Here is an 8,305-nt window from a genome sequence, read left to right as displayed (position 1 = left end):
AAACACTGTTTTTATCAATGAAGATAACATTAAATTAATAAGAAATACACTCTATACATTGTTAATGTTTTAAATGACAGACAAATCGAAGTTTGAGGTGTTTGAATCAACATTTGTGAGACGCAGAACAAGTGAAAAGATCCTGGAAGAGTGCCTGACGCCATCTGTCAAGCATGGTGGAGGTAATGTGATGGTCTGGGGTTGCTTTGATGCTGGTAAAGTGGGAGATTTGTACAAGGTAAATGAGAGTTTGAATAAGGAAGGCTATCACTCCATTTTGCAACGCCATGCGATACCCTGTGGACAGCGCTTGATTGGAGCCAATTTCCACCTCCAACAGGACAATGACCCAAAGCACACCTCCAAATTATGCAAGAACTATTTAGGGAAGAAGCAGGCAGCTGGTTTTCTGTCTGTAATGGAGTGGCCAGCGCAGTCACCAGATCTCCATTGAGCTATTGTGGAAGCAGCTTGACTTTATGGTACGCAAGAAGTGCCCATCAAGCCAATCCAACTTGTGGGAGGTACTTTGGGAAGCGTGGGGTGAAATTTCTTCAGATTACCTCAACAATTTAAAAGCTAGAATGCCAAAGGTCTGCAATGCTGTAAATGCTGTAATTGCTGCAAAAGCAGCATTCTTTGATGAAAGCAAAGTTTGAAGGACAAAATTATTATTTCAAATAAAAATCATTATTTCTAACCTTGCCAATGTCTTGACTATATGTTCTATTCATTTTGCAACTCATTTGATAAATACAAGTCAGTTTTCATGTAAAACACGAAATTGTCTGGGTGACCCCAAACTTTTGAACGGTAGTGTATATATATAGATCTATACATATACAGTAGACTGAAGGCAACACTCGGTTCCAAATAATGATAGTAAACAGCTGTTCACTACATTTCCAGCTGTGTACTGGCATTATTTGGATCTGAGTGCCACCTTCTGTCTACTGTATATGTTGGATCCTCGCCAAGGGATACCTAGGAGGGCATCGGGCACCATTATTATGATCTAGAGGGAGTGCTGCTCACCTGCAGTTTTGTGTGGGTATATATATATATATATATATATATATAATATATTTATATATATTTTTTTTCTGCAGTGCATGTGTGTGTTCTGCAGTTTAACTGTGTGTGTTCAGCAGTGACAATATAATGTCAGGGGTGATTATTGATGTTATTTGGATGCAAATAATGTATTTGCATTTTAATATTTTAATTTTGAAACACATGGGCCTGGGGTGCTTATTTTTCCCCTTCATTCCCCTTCATGTCAAAAACTGGTTACACGACTGATCTCTATGTACACAACACCACAATGTAGATGGGTTTTTATATTTTTTGTAACTTTATTCTTTTCTTTCCTCAGTGCAATGAGAATGGGTAAATGTATGTGAACACAGCTCCAAGCACTGGGGAGTGGGTGTGCTCCTAGATGACAAAGGACAATGAAATGATACATCTCATTGTCTGTGTGGGATGTTGAACCCAAGATGAGGGTTAGCAAATATTTTCCTTATTACACGTGATGTAAGCTAAAGAAAACACTGATTTGCCAAATGTTATAATACGGGTTTGTCCAACTGGCAGCAGATAGCAGGATACACCCCCCTATTGCTTTTCCATGGACCCTCCTTCCCTGATGACCATTATAGGCTCTATGGTATGACTAACTCTAATAACATTCAATCCATGACCTTGTAGTAATAATATATATCCATCCCTCCTTACATAAATAATATAGACAGCCCGATTCTAGGGAACATATTAGAAAACCTTGCTAACAGCATAGAAGCATCAAATCCAATTTCATAATCTCAACTGTTTTAGGAGAAGAAAGAGGAAGCAGACTTTAGGCCATTTGTAACCCTTTACTCCCCAAAGGTCTTCCTCTATCTGCTGACAGGATACATTAACAATTCTCAGACTTAATAGAGATTAATTTGCACCAGTGTGTATGTGTAATATACACTGCTGAAAACTAAGTACTTGTCTGCTGATGTCTCTTCTCCCTTTATAGAACTGATTAATAGGAGGTTTTTGTTATTAATCCACCATGATTTTTGCAAATGCATAATAGGCCAAATAATGTTACCTGTCATGCAGGGGTTGGGTATGAAATCCTGGCTGTTGTGATGCCACTGGTCAGATTACAGACAGCGTATCCTGACAGCCAGAATCCCGACACCCATAGAGAACAGCGGTGAGTATTTATCTAACCCCTACCCTAACCCTCCCTCCCCGGTGCCTAACCCTAACCTCCTCGCACCCTAAACCTAACACCCCCTCCCCAGTGCCTAAGCCTAACCTCCCCCCTAGTGTGTAAACCTAACCTCCCCCTCCCCGCACCCTAATCTTAACACTACCTGCCCTGTGCCTAACCATAACGCTCACCCTAATGCCTAACCCGCTACCTAACCCTACCCTAACACCCCGATACTTACCTTCGGGATGCCAGCGGTCGGTATACTGGTGCCGGGATCCTGACCTGTCGTTTAAACGTTTAAACAATAGCTCATATCTACGGGCATTATAATCAAGACACATCCAGGTGTTATATCCATTTCACTCGAATCATCTAACAATAATGGCTTTGCGCGAATAGTGACTGTGTATTTGCCATTTTACTATTGTTGGACACAAGGGAGCAACAACCTACATTTGTGGATTATTCCCATTATATGGGTGAACAACTAAACACTAAGTTCTACAATCTTTACAAGCTTGCAGTCATCAAGTGGATCAAGTGGATACTTATAGGATTGTATCTCTCTTAAAGTGACCTTGTTTTTAATTTTAGTAATTGTTGATTTTATTATTCAATTGTGTATACTAATATGAGAGATATTTATCTGTTCCTGATGCGATGATACTTTTTGAATATATTATGCTGTTCGTATGTTGTACTTTAATATTACTTTATTGAAATAAATAAGTGATATTGAGGAAGTGTTTTGTAGCCTATTGCTAATTCTATCAATCAAACATAAGTTTACATTTATTATTGATTGTCGATCCTCAGCGCAGTCCATTTGCGGGTTTTGTGAATTGTGTGTGGCATTGATGCAAAAAGGTGCTGGAAAGTGTTTGTGTGCGTTTGTGTGTGTGTGTTTGTGTTTTGAAGGGGGGGCGAACCTTAAGTACAACACCAGTTGTGTCCAGCAAAATTACTTTTTGCAATGACAGCTCAGTCTCTGTGTTCTATACTAGGATGCTACTAATCTTTGTCAGCCAGTCCTCACCTATAATATGCACCCTCTCCTCCCTGTCTCTTACCTAGGGACTGTAGCTGCATCCACAGATGGTCAGGGGCTGTGCTTTATAGCAATAGGCTGCACGGCTGCTGCACCGCATGGAGGAGGTGTAATGTGCAGTATTTTAACTGCACATTGCCACACATTACACCTCCTCCTCCGTGCGCTGCAGGGGCTGTGTAACTTATTGCTATAAAGCACAGTCCCGGGCCGTCCCCAGCCACCACACCATTCAAATGTTTGGGTGGGCGAGACACCCCCTTCCCCCCCCCGTTCCGATGCCCATGGAGCCACATATATGACTGTGTATAACTGTTACATTGTTTTCAGCTGAAGAAAGTGAACATATAAAGGTAGATGGGGGAGGTGACATTACAGAGGAGGCAGGTGGCATAGGTGGAAAGATGGTTAAATCCAAGAAGACAGATTTTTAGGTGCACAAGTCAAACAAGTACCTCATGTGAATGGTTTGTGAACCAGTGTTGAATCTTTAAAGGGTGGAAGTGCCACATTATCAGGGCGGAGGGGGCCAGAACATTTGCAAACAAGCTCATGTGTGGTGTGTTTTGATTGAATTCTGTTTACATATATTCTCTGCTGTCTGAGCAGGTGCAATGGATTGAGAACACAGGGCTATTGTGTTTGTTCTCTGTTTCAACCACTTTAAAATGTGTTATCTGTCCCCTTGGGCCTCTTCTCTCATACAGTAACTCAAACTTGTCAATGATGCATAACCAAATAAACAATAAATCTATACATGTACAGACGAGTTAGTCGCAAATCCATCCAATAGGTGCAATTTCTACCCGGACATACCGTGTTGTGATGCAGGGGGAGCTTTAACTTTACTATGAGCTAGGACACACCCCACTTCCAACCCTAAGTGGCGTATTGCTCAAATAGCCCTGAAAGAAAGATTTTATCTTGCTGGTCACTGCAGCAATAGAATAACGCAGGGCTCGGATGAGCCAGGAGTAGCTTAAACCAGAAGGCTGGGGGCTGGCTTGGGTGATGATCACATGCAGTCGGTTAATCTATTACAGTTAGGGGTGTGGCTTTTGCAGACTTTATTTAAGTGTTGGGTTGCAGGCTTTAGGCCTCTTTCCTGAAGAAAATGTGCCCGCCCGCCTTTCCCTAGTGCTTGTTTGTTGTTAGCTATTGTTTTGGCCATGAAATTACGGCTTATCATCAGCCCGGGTGCAGTTGGTGTATTGGGTGCAGTCACCTTCTAGTAATTGTGGAAAATACTGTACCACCTTTACAGGGGCAGTATGGCCATCTCCGGATGGGATTGTTGTAGGTTTGTGCTTAGAACCCTAGTGTTTGGTTTTTGCATCCACTGGGCAGACACCGCTCGCAATGCAGTGTTTGGTTGTTTGGTTTGCATTGTTGGGCTGCTCTGTGTAGGGTCCGTCCTTTCTAGCCACCATGCAATATTTTAAAATTAAAATGAAATTCTTCAAATAAATAACTGACCTGTTTTAAATTCATTTACTGTCTCCGTGTGTTTATTTTAGATAAGTTTGGGTTATGTATGATTATCACACACCCACGACACACCTCAGCCGTTACTAGGTTTATAAAATGTTTTTCGGGGATATTTAAGAAAAAAATGATTATTAACCAGGCTGTCATTTGAAATATCACTGTGACAAACAATACTTATCAATAAATAAATTTCCAAACAACCGAAGCAGTATAAGCTGTTTCTGAGGGTTGGGTATGTAATACCGCCGGATGTCAGCACAGCGGTTGAAATCCCGAATCCGGAAGGCCGACAGATGAAGATCCTGACAGGGGAGGTAAGTAGGCTATCCCTACCCCTCTCCACTCTAAACCTCCATTAGTGGTGCCTAACCCTAACCTCCCCCCCTAGTGTCTAATCCTAACCTCCTCCAGGGGTGCCTAAACCTAACATCCCCTCCCCGCTCCCTAGTCCTAACCCTCCCGGGGGGGTGCCAAACCCTAACCTCCCCCCGGTGGTACCTAACCCTAACCCTCTCTTCCCCTAACCTAACACTAAACCTCCCAGGGGGGTGCCTATCCCTAAGCCCCCGAGAGTCCCTAAACCTAACCCCCCCCCCCCACGGTTAAGAGCTCCCGACGCCCGGCTTACCTAAGTTCGGTTTGTCGGGCATCAGGATTTCAGCGTGGGGCTGATAGGCGTCAGGGTTCCGACGCCTGTCTTTAGTCTCCTGCCGGGCTTTCACAGTCGGGAGGTCGGAGGTCGGTATTTAGACCGCCAGCTTCCTGACTACATCCCGTTACAACAACCTCTTATTGCATGAATACAAGTAGAAAGCAAAGTACATACCTATAGTTTAGTTGATATACACATGAAAATGCATTGAAACATCAGTTTCACTCTTCAATTGCTAGCAGGGCTGTAAGTAGTGGTGTACGAGCGTTGCTGCTGCCCAGGGCACCAGATCGAAGGAGGTGCCCTGTAGCAACTGTATTTGGCTTACATGGTGCCATGGAAAGGTACCCTACAGCCTGCAGATCTGCCAGAGAGCCACCCTGCGCATCCTTAGGACACAGCAGAAGTTCAGCTACTTGGTCCTGGTGCTGCCCAACCAACTTTTCATGACATAATGATGGTGGGGGTGGGGTCAGCACAGTATACAATATCGCCCTGCTACAGCTCTGACACCTAGCCACTCATCAGTGCAGCTTCTTCTTCTGTAAGTGGCAGTATAGTGGTAGACAGTGACGTGCGGTGAGGTCAACGGCTGGGAAGGCACACATGGAGATGTGTCTGAGTGTTGGGAGCCTGTCTCATGCCTTACTCACTGTAACTATTCCCTCACTACACAAAGCTTCAGCATCCACTGATTCTCCTACCTGCATCACTGTCTTCTCTTGCTGCTGCTGACTCAGTTTCAATTTCTAAAAACTGCACTTCCTGGTCACATGACACATCCATGGTGTCCATCAGTGCTCAAGATACACCCCCCATACTCAGAGGCATGCCTCTTTTAGCTTTCTTTCTGTACAGCTTACTGTCCGTGCTGTGGCCCCGCCCCCAGCTCTGCAAGCAGTGTCTGACTATACAGAAGCAAGGCTGAGCTGTTGCTGCCTCATCTCTCATCTCCCTGAAGTCCCAGGGAGCTCCACAAAATTGGTGAGTGTTAACTATAAAAATGATTACAATAAACAAAGAAGATATTTATAAGTTATAAATATCTTCTTTGTATTATTCTAATCAATTTGATATCAAATCTCAGGACTATGACAGGGGAGGCTCTTTCTCCCCTGCTGACCCTGACTGCACGTCCCTGGTGGTAGAGAAATGTTTCATCCCTGAACTGCCACAACCAATGAATAACTGCTACTATGATCAGCCATATTCCTTGGATTTTTCGGAAACATTACGTATGTTTTTGTACAAAGTATATATACCATGAAAAAGTTGTAGATGAATAGAAGATGCAGATTCTTCTGCTTCCTGGAGAAAAACAAGCTAATGATAACCTATCCTCTTGTGATCTAGAGATGCTCCAATACTATACGGCTATTGAATGCTGATCTGCAGGTCAAGGTCATCATAATAGTAAGGACAGAGTCCTTCTAATCCACCATTTACTGTCTGCAGTCTGGATAAATGTCCATCTAATGCAATGCTAGTGACATAAACGGGGGTGCAGCCAGGCTCCTCCCCGATTTCCCCAGGGGCCCTCCCTTTCCCCAGGCTCCGTTCCTTTCCGCAATAATCTGTCCCTTTTATGCGAGGCCTGTCTCCTTTTTGGACATGCATACTGTCCCTCTTGATGAAACGTAAAAGTTAGGAGGTATTGTTAAAGAGAGGTTCAGGAAATGAGGAGCTCATTCAGACCCGCTCGTTAAGATGCATACTCTCGCTGCCGCCGATGGTATGCAGTGTGTATGCATTGTGCGCATGCATCGCAGTGCGCGTACGCATACTTTAGCAAAACTTCACAGTGCATTTGCTCGCTGCGCATAGACAGCCCAGCAGAGTGAGTGACAGGAGAGGCCGTTTGTACAGTCAGGTGCATAAATATTGGGACATTGAAAGAATTTTCATATTTTGGCCTCTATTCACCACCACAATGGCTTTGAAATGAAACAAACAAGATGTGCTTTAACTGCAGACTTTCAGATTTAATATGAGAGTAATTACATCCAAATCTGGTGAACGGTGTAGGAATTACGACGGTTTCTATATGTGCCTCCCACTTTTTAAGGGGCCAAATGTAGGGACAAACTAAACAATCCTACATCTAACTTTCACTTTTTAATACTTTGTTGCAAGTCCTTTGCAGGCAATTACAGCCTGAAGTCTGTGACGAAAATAAAATTGAACCTCTATACACACCTTCCTATACCTTCAAATATCCTGCCTATACCTTCTAAGGATGACGCTAATTTGCGTACGCAGTCATACAGTAAATAAAGACTTAGACCTGGAATCTGTGGTTCCAAAGCACAAGTGTTATTCAAGTAAAAGTTCAGACAGTTACACGCAATTGATCCAGACACAATTTAGGCACAAAAGGAATTATACAGACCCAAGTACAGTATACATACGCAGCGCTTCCGGTACCAGATGTTAGGCATCAGCAAGAAACCCCTCAGTCAGCATTCAGCATGAAGACTAAAGACCCAGTGTTTGAGCACACATATTTATACCCCCCCAGAATAGACAGGACAATAGAGAAGTTTGCTGCTGATGTCATCGGTTCCCGGGGGAGAAGCATCTGTTACAAAGCATTTAACAGGCTGGTTCAAATAGACTCTCCCTGCCTCTAACAGCTGGGTGTCTTTCCCTTCCCGCCCCCTGTAACATCCTAACATTTGTTCATGAAATATACATTTTGTTGCTTGTAGCCTCTGTGATCCATAACTCGAGAATGCATGATGCGACCTCCCCACCGATAACACCGGAATACTGTAAAAAGAGTATGCATCGGTACGAAACCAAACACGACTTGTTTAGCATGTATAAAACTTTAGTTATCAAATATCTTTATTTCTCAGCATTTAAACTAACTGAACCAACTTAAATCATATACTTTAAAGCTTAT

This window comes from Taudactylus pleione, unplaced genomic scaffold (genome assembly GCF_031769625.1).
Source record: "Taudactylus pleione unplaced genomic scaffold, aTauple2 ptg000707l, whole genome shotgun sequence".
Taxonomy (NCBI): Eukaryota; Metazoa; Chordata; class Amphibia; order Anura; family Myobatrachidae; genus Taudactylus; species Taudactylus pleione.
This window is presented reverse-complemented; position numbering follows the sequence as displayed.